General features: G+C 48.1%; 1 pseudogene; it reads left to right on the top strand.

Moving 5' to 3' along the window:
- LOC135895337 (ecto-ADP-ribosyltransferase 5-like) overlaps positions 1-14,115 on the top strand; it is a 221,179-nt pseudogene that overhangs the window by 35,022 nt on the left and 172,042 nt on the right.

The following is a 14,115-nucleotide window of genomic DNA, read 5'->3' as shown; positions in this document are numbered from 1 at the left end:
GTCTTGCCCTGCTCAAGACGAACAGTGCAGATTTATGAATTGGTTCCCCACTTCATCAATGGAAAGTGGACATACACCAGCCTTTGCAAACCTCAGCACATTTGCCACACGCTTCAGGCAAACTCACTGGTAAAGATAAACAGCTAAACAAATGTATTGACGACAAAAACATAGATTGTAAGTGACTATAAGTGTTACATAAAAAAGTCAGAGTTAGTTACCAAAAGAAAAAAGCGCGCACGGTCTAAACTCTCAACCCAATTAGACTGGGCAACGACTAAGCATTTTCTCACCCCACTGGATATTGCCGTCCTTAATATCATAGGCACAGACTTTCAAAAGTGCTGGGGGCTGCTTGACACCCGGCTCTGCCCCAGGCCCCGCCCCCACTCCACCCTTAGCCCCAAGACCCCACTCCGCCTCTTCCTGCCCCCACTCCACCCCTTCCACACCCCTTCCTGCCCAGTTCCACCCCCTCCCCTGAGCGCACCATATCTTCGCTCCTCCCCCCTCAGAGCCTCTTGAATGCTGCAAAACAGCTGATCGTGGGAGGCACGGGGAGGGAGGGAGGAGGTGCCGATCAGCAGGGCCTGCTGGCGGGAGCCAATAGGGGGGCTGATGGTGGGTGCTCAGCACCCACCAATTTTTCCCTGTGGGTGCTCCAACCCTGGCGTGCCCACGGAGTCGGCGCCTATGCTTAATATACAGGTTTATCCCTTAAAACTGGACTAGTCTCCTCTGTTGGCATCTTCAGTTTTCTTCTGAGTGTCTTGGTTGCTTGCAGCATAGGTGGGGGCAGGAGAAAGGGGAAGCATGGGCCTGCTCTGTTCTATACCCTCACTCCCATGTGCTTGGGGAACACATAAATCCAGGCATGTCAGGGGGCATTGCTGAGTCTCCAGGGAAGGTTGAGCAATTCCCCTGGTGTGGCCTCATGCAGATGAGTCATTGCATTGTAGTTTCCTTGCTGGACAGTAGCTCTTGATAGGTTGTCTGACATACCACCTGAGTGTTGGTGACTTTCCTTGCTGTTGCCTCTGGGGAGCAAATATTTGGCTGATTCCCCAACTTACAGCATGTTTTAGTGACAACCATACTACACAATTCTCATACCTTCATATGCATTAGTGATATACATATATGGATAGAGAAATGACCTACAGCAGATCACAACCTTGTCCCGTATACATATGGAGCATGCCTTGTAAGGCAAGATCACGATTATATAAAAAAATAAAAAAAAATAAAGAGGAATATGGGGGTTACAGGACGCTCCCCCCAGGTATAGAATGTCACACCTGTATCAGTAATTGTCTCGCCAATTCAACTTCCTGCTCCTATTCTATATTCAAGTCCCTTCTCTTGTAAGTGTGAGCTACATCCTTTGCTCTGTTGTTTTAGATGTATTCAAATGCGTTATTTAAATTAGCCCTCTTTACAAAGTACCTAGATCACTCTGACCTGTATAACCAACCTGTCCCTATCATCATCTACCACTCCACCAATTTTTGTATCATCTGCAAATTTTACCAGTATTTATTTTATATTTTCTTCCAACTCATTGATAAAGATATTGAATACTACTTCGCTCTACAGGACCCCACTTCAAACACCCCCATTGGATGATGAGTCCCCATTTGCAATTACTTTTTGTGATATATCAGCCAACGCGTTTTGATGCCGTTAACTATGGACATTCTATCTAGTGCTAATTTTTTATCAGAATGTTGGGCGGGACTAGGTCACTTGCCTTAGAGACATCTAACACTATTATGCCAAACCAGTTACCATGAGCAGCAAAATTTATAATCTCACCCAAAAATGAAATGAAGTTTCTTTACCAAGACCTATTTTCCATAAAACCAGGTTGAATGGCAAGAATACCCAGCCTTTAATTCTTTATCAACAGAACCTCATATCATCTTTTCTATTATTTTGCCTGGGACTGATGTCAGACTAACCAGCCTATAGTTACCCAGGTCATCCAACATACCCTTTTAGAATATTAGCACAACATTAGCATTCTTTCACTATTCTGAAATTTTCCTGGTATTCCAAGATTTATTCAAATCTAACATCAGTGGGCCAGAGTTCTCCTCAGCTAACATTTCTGGGACTCTTTGATACAAGTTATCCAGGCCTGCTGATTTAAAAAATGTGTACCCCCAGCAGATGTTTAGTAACTAAGGAAATGGACTGTAAAGTACTTCATTACCCTGTGATACAAGTACACCATCTTGCTTCTTTTTTAATCAGAAATGTTCATTGAATGCTTCTGCCTTTTCTGCATCATCAACCATTTTATTGTCTTAATCTAATAGAGGGCCTATATCAGTGTTAGCATTTCTTTTGTTCCTAATATACTTTAAAAGCTTATTATCCTTAGCTCTGCCAAACAGTTTTCCTTGATGTCTTTAGCTTCCCTTATCTATTGTCTACACTTCATAACTTAATTTATATTGATTGCTTTCCCCCCCCCCCCCACTTTTCCCATTTCTTATATATTGTTTTATTTCTAAATGCTGCCTTCACTTCCTCACTGAACCAGGATGGGCTTTTAGCCCAAGTTCTCCTCTTTCTTCATTGTGGCTTTTTGGCCATCTAGTAAACTTCTTAGAGAGCTCCCAATTTTCCATTCAGATTTTTCTGTCTGCATTTTTCCCTCCCAGTTAATTTCACTCACTTTCCTCAGCTTTGGGAAATTAGTCCTTTTTATTTGCCCATATTGAATGCAATCAGATCATGTTCCCTGTTCCTTAGGCAAACACCAACATCCAGACCAGTGATGAATTCATCTGTATCTATCATAATAAAGTCCAAAACAGCGTTACAATGTATTTGGTGCAAAACTTGAGGGTTTAGAAAATCTATAATTTTTAGAAACTGAAATGATGTTTTACTACTGGCTTCATGAGACCTCCAGCACATAACTCTCAAGAGCCATAACACCAGAGATTTTCCGTTTGCATATTACACACAGTTGTTCTCTGGTTTGATTCAGTGGCCTGTAACAGAGCCCCAGCAGTACCATCTCCTGGTGCTTGTTAATTAGCACATTGATCCATGTGCATTGAAATTCTTGAGGTATCAATAATGTAGAGTGGCACTCATCTCCCCCCCGCCCCCCAATCTCTTTTACCAACTCTGGTCTTCCTGAACAGGTTATAACCAGTGATTTTAATATTCCAGTCATGCAAATCATCCCATCAGGTTTCAGTAACTCCACATCTTCTCAATGAGCATTTCCAATTCCCCTTGCTCGTTACTCACATTCCTAGTACTGCTATATAAGCATCTTTCAGAGATAATTCATGGCAAGCTCCAGTTACTATGAGGCCCACACAGCTGATTAATCAATGGCCAATGCTTGATTAAATTCACACCACCTATAGAAAGGTCTGACACAGAACTGATCAGAGCCATCAAACCACCCGGAAAGATTAACTTGGTAAGATACATAAATGGCCAGGGAACTAGGAGAGGCAGTGGAACCTGCCCTGGGGTTCAGAGCTCAGCTGGGAGAGGCTACTCCGCTGCTTGTGATTGGGAGACAGATGTAACCTTGGAACCAGACAATTCTGGGGCAGTTGCAGATGAGGGGTTGCTATTGAAAGAGAGGGGCCCTGGTGGCTCCTGGATCTGCCTAAGTGCATCTGTAACAGGGTCACATTCACCTCTCACAAGCACCCCCTGGCCAACAGCCTGTGCCTGCAGCCTCCATCTGTGGTGGCTCTTCAGTGACTCAGCCCTCTGGCCAAGTCATACACATGCTGTCTGTGAGATGAAAGCAACACAAACCGCTTTCAGGGTACAAGTCCAACAGGGGCCTCGCTCAGTGCCCTCTGATGTCTCTCTCTGTTTGTCCCTGCTCCAGAATAGAGCAGTGCCCCAAGGCTCATTCCCTGGAGGCAGCGTCTTCACCCTCTCAGGGCCTCTCCGGCCCCAGCTCTTCATCTGGGCCACTACAGTTCAGTCCCTCTTCTGCAGTTCCTCAAAGTCCAGGCCACTTTACCAGCAGCTGGGGGCAGAACCAGGCCCACCCTCTACTCCGGGTCCAAGCCCAGGGACCCTATAGATAGCAACCATCTGTAATGTCCCTTTAAATAAACTGTGTTGCTGCTGTAATTCCCTGGGCCACTTCTCCATGGCTCCCGCACATTCTTCACCCTTACCTCAGGGCCTTGTCCTTCTGGAGTCCCAGCAGCCAGCCTGGAGCATCATCATCCAGCTCCTCCAGCGCTAGCAAGGAACTGAACTCTTTGTGGTCTGGCCCTACAGCTCTTCTTATACTGACCTGCTGGGCCCTGATTGGCTGCTTCACACACAGCTGTTCTAGGCAGCTCGGGGGACCTCTCTACTGCCCTTTTCTGGGGCAGGGTGTGACAGGGCTACAAGGCCTCCAGCTAGGGGCCTCAGGGTCTAGTCCAACCTGTCACAGTGTAACCCACACACCTACTCGCTGTGATGCTTTGTCCCATCTAATGGCACCGAGACCACTTAGAGAGAGAGCTTAATGAGTCTGCTCTACAGCCTTAGCTAAGTGCCACATGGCTTTTAGCTCATGCAGTAAAGACTCATGCACTAAACTCCTGAGGCCCCAGGTTCAATCCTGCCCACTGACGATCGGGGTCTGTGGGTTTTACAAATGGGGGCTCGTCCGGGATTTCAACTGGGAAGCCTCAGAAGCTCAGGACGCGCTTCCTCAGCTAGGAGAAGTATGTAACCCACACACCTCCTGGGTGTGGTGTTCTGTTCCATCTAGTGGCACCGAGACCACTTAGAGTGAGTTAAATGAGTCTGCTCTACAGTCTTTGCTAAGTGCCAGTTGGCTTTTAGCCATGCGGTAGAGGCTCATGCACTAAGCTCTTGAGGTACCAGGTTTGATCCCACCCGCCATTGACCAGGGTCTTTTGGTTTTACAACATCACCACACTGTAAAGCATCAATACAGATTTTCCAGGATGGAAATCCAGCGGGAGAAGCCTACGGGCAAAGCTCTTAGAAGACGTGGAGGATCTCTGCTGATTTTCTGTTACAACAGACTGTGGATTAATTAAATTAACACGGGGGGATGCCAAACAGCTCCTAGATAATTTTATCGTGGCAGGAACAAAATGGGTCATGCAGAAATAGAGAGGAGGGTATTAGGGTGGGGAATGCAAAATATAAACCACGAGCTGTGGAACTGGAGAACGCCAACAGAGAGGGGTGATTGGGGCAGGGAAATTCAGCTAAAGAAGGCACCGTGGGGCTGGAGCCTGCAAAAATAAGGAGCATTACTGGAGCAGGAGTTGTAAAACAAAGAGGGGATTCTGGTGAAGGAAATGGAAAGTAAAAAGAAGGTTATTGGGATGGGGAATGCAAAAAGAACAGGATTTGCAATGGAAAAAAGAGGATTGGGAATGCAAACGGCTCTTCCAAATAACCTTAGGTCAGGTGTGTAAAAAGCAAAGAGTTTGATTAGGGGAGGATGCATCACACATGTAGCACGAGCTCTTCCAGTATTTCTCCTGGATGGGCAAGAAGCAGAGCCCAGCCAATAGCAGAGCCCCTGGGTTTTGAAAGTAAACAGCTCAGACCCAGGCAGCTGGGTGGGCATGTGCAGCAGATGGTGGCAGCTACTGAGCATGTGCCCGCCTGGCTGGCACCGTGTGTTCTCTGGCACTGCAGCCGCAGGGCAGCTCTCTGGGCTGCCAACACCCTTCCCACTTCAGAGAGGTTGGAAATCAGCTGCAGGGCAGGAGTGGGTGGGGGAAGCCGGGAGCATTTTCTTCTCCCTTCAGTCCCCCTGCGGGAGATGTTGGGCCAGGATGTTAATTACAGAGTCTGCCTGGGACCGAGTAGGGCCTGAGGCATCTCCAGCTTGTGGCAAGGCCGATCTCCCCCCTGTGGAAATGGGACAGGACAAATGGGGAAGGGAGGCCTCAGTTCACAGCTGCGTCCTGGGAGCAGGCATGTGTGATGTTGCCCCCCTCCGGGTGCTCTGCACACTTCAAACACTGGAGGGGAGGCAGGGACCCACCCCCTCATCCTGCTCAGCCGCGGGGGTTTGTAGTGCACCAGGGGCAATGGCTGGGGAGCACGGGGTGATGCAGGGCTGGGGGTATTGAGGGGTCACGGGGATACTGGGAGCCAGCGGCACCGTCTAGGCCCTCGCTGAGGCAGAGGAGAATCCAGAAGCTCAACAGGAGCTGAAGGGCGTTTTGCTGATCACAAATTCGTCACTGATGTCTGAGGCCTGGGCAGGGAGAAGGCTGGGGCTGGGCTGGGGGGACTCTTAGCCAGCACTGCCCCTTGGCAGCTGGGTAGCACGTCACGCTCATCCTGGAAGCGTGAGCTCCCGCTGTAGCCTGCTCTGTGACTTTGCTGCAGTGGCGGACACAGGAGTCCTGGTACCCACGTCTGTGCTTGTAACAAGAAGGTCGCGCCTCCCTTGTCACGTTAGCCTTGTGCACGCAGCCAGTGCCGCTGAAATAGTGCTGAGTTGGACAGTTCACCCTTTGAGCAGCAGGGGTCAGCACTGCTCTTCCTGTGCCCGGGGAGCCGGTTCTCCCTGTTACTGTGGGAGCAGCACATGGCCTGGAGGGGAGGGAGGAGTTAGTGCCTCTAATGCCCTGCGCTACCCTGATTCTAGGCACTGCCTGGTTATTGATCGTGCCTTCCTTACGGTCCCTTCTTGTTCTCAAATGCACTAGATATCAGGGAGCTTCTGGATTTTGGTAGCTCTGGGTGTCCTGGTGTTTATTTCCCTTGATGCATTTCCCCTGTCCGATGGGCCTCACAATAATTAGTTGATCCCCATCAACTCTGGTTGGTTCAAAGTGATCAGTGGTAAAAGCTTCTGCCCGAAGCTGGTGTGGAGTGCTTCCCTGCAGGTGTGCCAGCACTGAGCGCACCGTGTGCACCATAATATAATCATGCCGGTCATAATATTCCTAATTAACAACCTGCCCTGGGGTGACAGTCCTAAAATGAAGGCAAGTTAGGGACAGAGCAGGGAGATGAGTCCTGGAGAGGAGAGAGATGGGAGGAGGGATACAGGTGGGGTGGGGGAACAGACTGACACAGAACAGGTATAAACTACAAACTCTCATCCTATTTCACACTGTGTGTCTGTAACTGGGTTGCCGCTCACAAGTGCGCCTCCTAGTGGCTGGGTCTGAGGAGTAGCTGACACCCCATGTGACGTCCCCTTCTGTCAGCTGCTTGGGCTGTGACACACACACCCCCCCCCCGAGGCTCAGGATGCTCCCTCTTTGGGACTTGGCTCTCTTGCCTTCCCCAGCTGGGTTTCACTCTCAGTTAACCCGGGCCCTGCCTCTCGCAGGGGAGGCCAGGTAACCTAACAGGCCTCTCAGGGCCTCCTGGCCTCCGTCAGGGCTGGGGGCACAGGCCATCGGCGTCTCTCCTGCCCAAAGGCCAGAGCTGCAGGGCAAGCGGCGCAATCACCCCGTGGTTTGTGCCCATCCAGCTGCTGCGTGGGGATGTGCCCCTGAGCTGGGACGTCGCTGACTGCCTGGGTCCCATACCCCGCCATGCAGTCACCGGAGCAGCTCCCTGCCAGGTCCCTGGTGCCCTCGATTTGCCCCAGACCCACTGCCCTGGGAAGAGGGGGCTCCCACTCTCCATTCTGGCCCATCCAGGGCATTTCACGGTGCTGCAGGGAGGAATCCCAGGGGATGGGGGAATTCCCAGCTCCGGGGGCACCCTGAGGAGACCCATTGACAGCTCCTCTGGGGCCAGCTGCTCTGGAATGGCGGAGGGGCTGGGAGGCCATCCCAGAAGGTTGTGCGCTCACATTGGAGAGCCGGGTGTCTGGGCAGCTCCCAGTTCCCCTCTCGGCAGGGAGAGCAGCTGCCAGATCCCTTCCAATGCTGGGAAGTGGGGTTGGGGAGAGGTGCTGACATGAGGAGGGGGCCATCCAGGGAGTGATGGGAATGGGTGTCCCTTAAGGTGATGGGGGGGAGATTCTCATCCGCTTTGCCCCCCCCCCTTCGCCTCTAGGTCCATTTAAGGGGTGGGAGCTGCACTCCAGGGAGCTCAGGCCGGGCTTGGGTTTTCCCACTCCCCCCCTCAAACTTCAGGGTTTTTAATTGCCCCAGAGGGGAGCGGGGCAGGCTCTGAAGAAGGGGAGGTGGGGCTGGACCTAGGCAGTGGGAATTTCAGCTCCAGCAGGCCAGGCTCAAATAGACGTTCCTTGTGCCTGGTTGGACTGAAATTCACCACTCAGCGGATGGGTCCCACAAACCCTTATTAATAAGGCAAAGCGCCCCTAGGCAGCCGCAGCATGTCAGCGCTCCCAGGGTGCCTGATCGGAGGCAGATTGCCAGAAACCCAGCTGGGTTCCCTCACACTGCAGCCGAAGGCCTGGGGGGGGCTTATTCCACACCCCAGTTAGGAGCGTGATGCTCTGTAAAGGTGAACATTTGACCCAAAGTGGAAGCTGGGGGCCTCCCCAGGAGGAAGGTCGGTCCGAACTGAACTGGGTGTAATGCCTGATCCTGGCACTCACCAACAAGCCGGCAGCCACTTCCCAATTTGCTCCTAATCATTACATACTTGGGATAACTCAATTTTAAGGGATTTGTTCATTCTCTCTGCCTGGCCTCCAGCTTCGGAGTGGTATGGAATATGCAGCGGTAAGGGAACAGCCCACGTTCCCATATCTCAGTTCATTTCTCCAATAAATGATGGTCCATTATCAGAATCAATACTGTGAGGTCACCCCAACCTTGGAAATATTTCGGTTACCAATATTTTGGCAGCCTTATGCCTATCTTCCTTCCTTGTGGGGAATGTCTCTACCCACTTACTGAAGCCACAAACAAAAATCTACTTTTCCTAGATGTGATAGGCAGTGTCCCTACAAAATCTACCTGCAGGGGTTGGAATGATCCCTTTAAAGCCTGATGCATTACTTCATCTCACCTTTTCCATCTAGTAGATTCCTGTTTTGCAGATGTTAACCATCTATGAATAGGTATGTCCATCTCTTCTCCCATCCCATGCCACCAACCTACCTTTTTAAGTTTTTCCATAGCCTCTTCTAATGTGGGGTGCCCCCTACTACTGACCAGTGTCTCCATCCCAAGATTATATTTGTTGGGGAATTACCAGAACGAATTCACTATCTGGTTTTGCCAAGATTAAATATTCTTCCCTCTTTATTGGGACCCCCGGCTACTTTGACGGGCATTCTATGATGCATTGTTAGATCAGTTCCTCCTTTCCTTGCATTTCCTGTAATAACTGCATTCCTTCCTGATTTTCCTCGTTTATTTTTTGTTCTTCCCTTGTTTGAGCATGGATGGTGATTGCCACAGGTGTAGTCTCCCATAGAGTACCAATAATTGCTGCTCCATTGGCAAGTTTATCAGCCTGTTCATTTCCCCACTGCAGTGGGCCCCTTTTTCTATGTGCCTTTATTTTAACCATCCTAACCTTTTTTATAATTTACTGCCAGGCATTCCACCCTTTGCCAGAGGGATTTATGCTTAATTTCAGACCCATTTGTTCTTGTAAAGTTCATAGTACACCACAACAGAAGGTAGATGGTGGCACCGTTATATACATAATCTGAATCAGTTCCATTGGTTCATGAAGCCTCGGAACACACCTGTGGTTCCCATCAAACCATTCAGGCAAGGCTATTGCAGGCCCTTGTTCAGGGCAAAGTGCTGCAGCTGTGTTTGGAGGGTTGGAGTGTGGCTGCTCCCGTGAACCTTATAGCAGAGATTCATCATTGACTGGGTGTGTTTCTGGTGCGATCCCGGAGGGATTGGTTCTTCAATGACCTGGAAGAAAACATAAAATCATGACTGATAAAGTTTGCAGAAGACACACAAATTGGGAGCGTGGTAAATAATAAGGGGGACAGGTCACTGATACAGAGCAATCTGGATATAGAGCCACCCAAATCCCTTTTCAACCAGGCGTTCCGGTCGAAAACCAGACGCCTAGCAACCCTTCATGGCAGCGAGAGGGAACTCAGCAGCGTCTGCCTGTAGCAACCTTCTCATCATGCATTCGTGATATAGTTTTTTTTAACTAGACAGTATTTACTCTTTGCCCTGTTGGCAACCCTTTTTTATTTTTATTTTATTGCTTTGACTTACATTTCAACTCCAGTCTCCTCACACAGCTCCAAAGCCTTCCCGCCTCATGGTTGCGTCTAAGCCCTTCAGGCTTTAAACTTTGCCCATCCTGTGACAACCTCATTCCTCTCACAGCTGACCACAGCCACTGTCCCTTATGCCTTGGTAAAAGCCGCGTCCCAGACTGTTGCTTGGTTGTGCTGGTCCTTGTCCATGAGGACTTGCAGGTCCTAAGAAACTCGCTTGAGGCTCTTCCCGTTGGAGCAATGTCTGAGGGGAACATCAGACTCGAGAAATGCTCCTCTGAGCCTAAAAAAGGACCCTCCTTTCAGCCAGGCTGCATCCCAAGAGTTTTCATGAAGTGCCTCGTGGTGGTGGCAGGACATTTAAGGCATTGAGAAATTCAGATAGAATCCATAATTGGACAACTGGCTTCTGAGAAGCAAATCACCCGAGGAAGTTTCTAATGCTCTGTCTACAGTTCCGGACCTGTTTCACACTCTAGGACTGAGAGTGAACTACAGGTCCTTCTTCAGCCCCTCTTAGTCCATAGAATTCACAAGGGCTCTCCTAGATTCCAACTCTGTGAAAGCATGTCTACCGCTGACAGGTTCCAGACTATCACTTCCCTGACCTCCACCTCCAGGGCAAGCTGGTAACATCAGCAAGAACCTGCCTCAAATTGCTAGATCACATCGCGTCATTCACCAATGGGACGCCTCTTTTGACTCCACCTCCACTGCCAGCCTGGCTGAGATCAGTCTATCATCCTGCAAACCACCATATGGACCCTCACCTCATAATCCCACTTCATGTATTGACCTCTGCTTTTGTGGGCTGTCACTCTGTCTGGAGTGGCTCACGTATGTGAGTGCCGACCTCAGGGCAGACTGTCAGAGCACAGGGCAGACACCCCAAACAGGTGGTGTGTTCTCTAAATAGATTTCACCAAGACAGTAACAAATGTGAACTCCTGGATCACTCTACCATCCAGTCTATCTTGCCATCGAGACAAACAAGACTTTATGATAAAGGTCACTTACACCAGCCACTAGGCTAGACTACCAGGAACCAGTGCCTGACATAGACAAAGACTCAAAGAACAACAGTAACTGTAAGGTAAGCAACCATTCTTTTCTTCTTCTAAACCATTTCAAAGATCCAACATTCCCTCCCTGTCCTAACAGCTATATCTCTCTTCCGTGCCTTGATCTTCATAAGAACATAAGAATGGCCGTACTGGGTCAGACCAAAGGTCCATCTAGCCCAGTATCTGTCTACCGACAGTGGCCAATGCCAGGTGCCCCAGAGGGAGTGAACCTAACAGGCAATGATCAAGTGATCTCTCTCCTGCCATCCATCTCCATCCTCTGACGAACAGAGGCTAGGGACACCATTCTTAAACCCATCCTGGCTAATAGACATTTATGGACTTAGCCACCATGAATTTATCCAGTCCCCTTTTAAACATTGTTATAGTCCTAGCCTTCACAACCTCCTCAGGAAAGGAGTTCCACAAGTTGACTGTGCGCTGTGTGAAGAAGAACTTCCTTTTATTTGTTTTAAACCTGCTGCCTATTAATTTCATTTGGTGACCCCTAGTTCTTGTATTATGGGAATAAGTAAATAACTTTTCCTTATCCACTTTCTCGACATCACTCATGATTTTATATACCTCTATCATGTCCCCCCTTAGTCTTCTCTTTTCCAAGCTGAAGAGTCCTAGCCTCTTTAATCTTTCCTCGTATGGGACCCTCTCTAAACCCCTAATCATTTTAGTTGCCCTTTTCTGAACCTTTTCTAGTGCTAGAATATCTTTTTTGAGGTGAGGAGACCACATCTGTACACAGTATTCGAGATGTGGGCGTACCATGGATTTATATAAGGGCAATAATATATTCTCAGTCTTATTCTCTATCCCCTTTTTAATGATTCCTAACATCCTGTTTGCTTTTTTGACCACCTCTGCACACTGCGTGGACATCTTCAGAGAACTATCCACGATGACGCCAAGATCTTTTTCCTGATTTGTTGTAGCTAAATTAGCCCCCATCATGTTGTATGTATAGTTGGGGTTATTTTTTCCAATGTGCATTACTTTACATTTATCCACATTAAATTTCATTTGCCATTTTGTTGCCCAATCACTTAGTTTTGTGAGATCTTTTTGAAGTTCTTCACAATCTGCTTTGGTCTTAACTATCTTGAGTAGTTTAGTATCATCTGCAAACTTTGCCACCTCACCGTTTACCCCTTTCTCCAGATCATTTATGAATAAATTGAATAGGATTGGTCCGAGGACTGACCCTTGGGGAACCCCACTAGTTACCCGTCTCCATTCTGAGAATTTACCATTAATTCCTACCCTTTGTTCCCTGCCCTTTAACCAGTTCTCAATCCATGAAAGGACCTTCCCTTTTATCCCATGACAGCTTAATTTACGTAAGAGCCTTTGGTGAGGGACCTTGTCAAAGGCTTTCTGGAAATCTAAGTACACTATGTCCACCGGATCCCCTTTGTCCACATGTTTGTTGACCCCTTCAAAGAACTCTAATAGATTAGTAAGACACGATTTCCCTTTACAGAAACCATGTTGACTATTGCTCAAGAGTTTATGTTTTTCTATGTGTCTGACAATTTTATTCTTTAGTATGGTTTCAACTAATTTGCCCGGTACCGACGTTAGACTTACCGGTCTGTAATTGCCGGGATCACCCCTAGAGCCCTTTTTAAATATTGGCGTTACATTAGCTAACTTCCAGTCATTGGGTACCGAAGCCGATTTAAAGGACAGGTTACAAACCTTAGTTAATAGTTCCGCAACTTCACATTTGAGTTCTTTCAGAACTCTTGGGTGAATGCCATCTGGTCCCGGTGACTTGTTAATGTTGAGTTTATCAATTAATTCCAAAACCTCCTCTAGTGATACTTCAATCTGTGACAGTTCCTCAGATTTGTCACCTACAAAAGCCAGCTCAGGTTTAGGAATCTCCCTAACATCCTCAGCCGTGAAGACTGAAGCAAAGAATCCATTTAGTTTCTCCGCAATGACTTTATCGTCTTTAAGCGCTCCTTTTGTATTTTCATTGTCAAGGGGCCCCACTGGTTGTTTAGCAGGCTTCCTGCTTCTGATGTACTTAAAAAACATTTTGTTATTACCTTTGGAGTTTTTGGCTAGCCGTTCTTCAAATTCCTCTTTGGCTTTTCTTATTACACTCTTGCACTTAAGTTGGCAGTGTTTGTGCTCCTTTCTATTTGCCTCACTAGGATTTGACTTCCACTTTTTAAAGGAAGTCTTTTTATCTCTCACTGCTTCTTTTACATGGTTGTTAAGCCACGGTGGCTCTGTTTAGATTACTTCTCTTTCTCCATCACTTACCTCCTTTGCCACTCAGCTCATACATTTTCCAGGCCAGTTGCCCTTACACTTGCTCTACTGGCTGAAGGTCAGTCTACAGCAACACTGGTTTTGACAGAACTAGCTTGCAGAACTGGGACACCTCTATGCTAAGGGTGAAATGTTTGCTCTAGGGGAAGAAAACAAAGTCTAGAGTAGCTAACAGAAGTAACAGTAGAGGCATCTCAGCCACAAGATACAGAACTTGTATGTCACAATGCACGGGAAGGGAATGTAGAAACGAAAGTCCTGTGTAATTTAAGTGTGTGATCTGTGTTTCCTCTTCATCCCTGCTTAATCATAGAATCATAGAATATCAGGGTTGGAAGGGACCTCAGGAGCTCATCTAGTCCAACCCCCTGCTCAAAGCAACTACAAATGGTAACCTGCTGGTGACAGTAACTTTCCTAACACATTCATACAGTATTGCTCCACTTGGATAGCCCAATAACTTTTCTACAAACCTAGACTGCATCTCCTTTCTGAAGGTAGAGGGTTAGGCAGAGTTCAGCTGCCTGGTAGTGAGGGGCCTTTTGCATAACATCATTGCTAGAGGAGCTGGAACCATGCCGTTTCTGTGCTACGCCCAAGGGCTGGGCTCAGAGGGGATACGTCTGTTCCTGG

This window comes from Emys orbicularis, chromosome 1 (genome assembly GCF_028017835.1).
Source record: "Emys orbicularis isolate rEmyOrb1 chromosome 1, rEmyOrb1.hap1, whole genome shotgun sequence".
Taxonomy (NCBI): domain Eukaryota; kingdom Metazoa; phylum Chordata; order Testudines; family Emydidae; genus Emys; species Emys orbicularis.
Note: the sequence above shows the minus strand (reverse complement) of the source record. Positions and strands in the feature narration are given on the sequence as shown.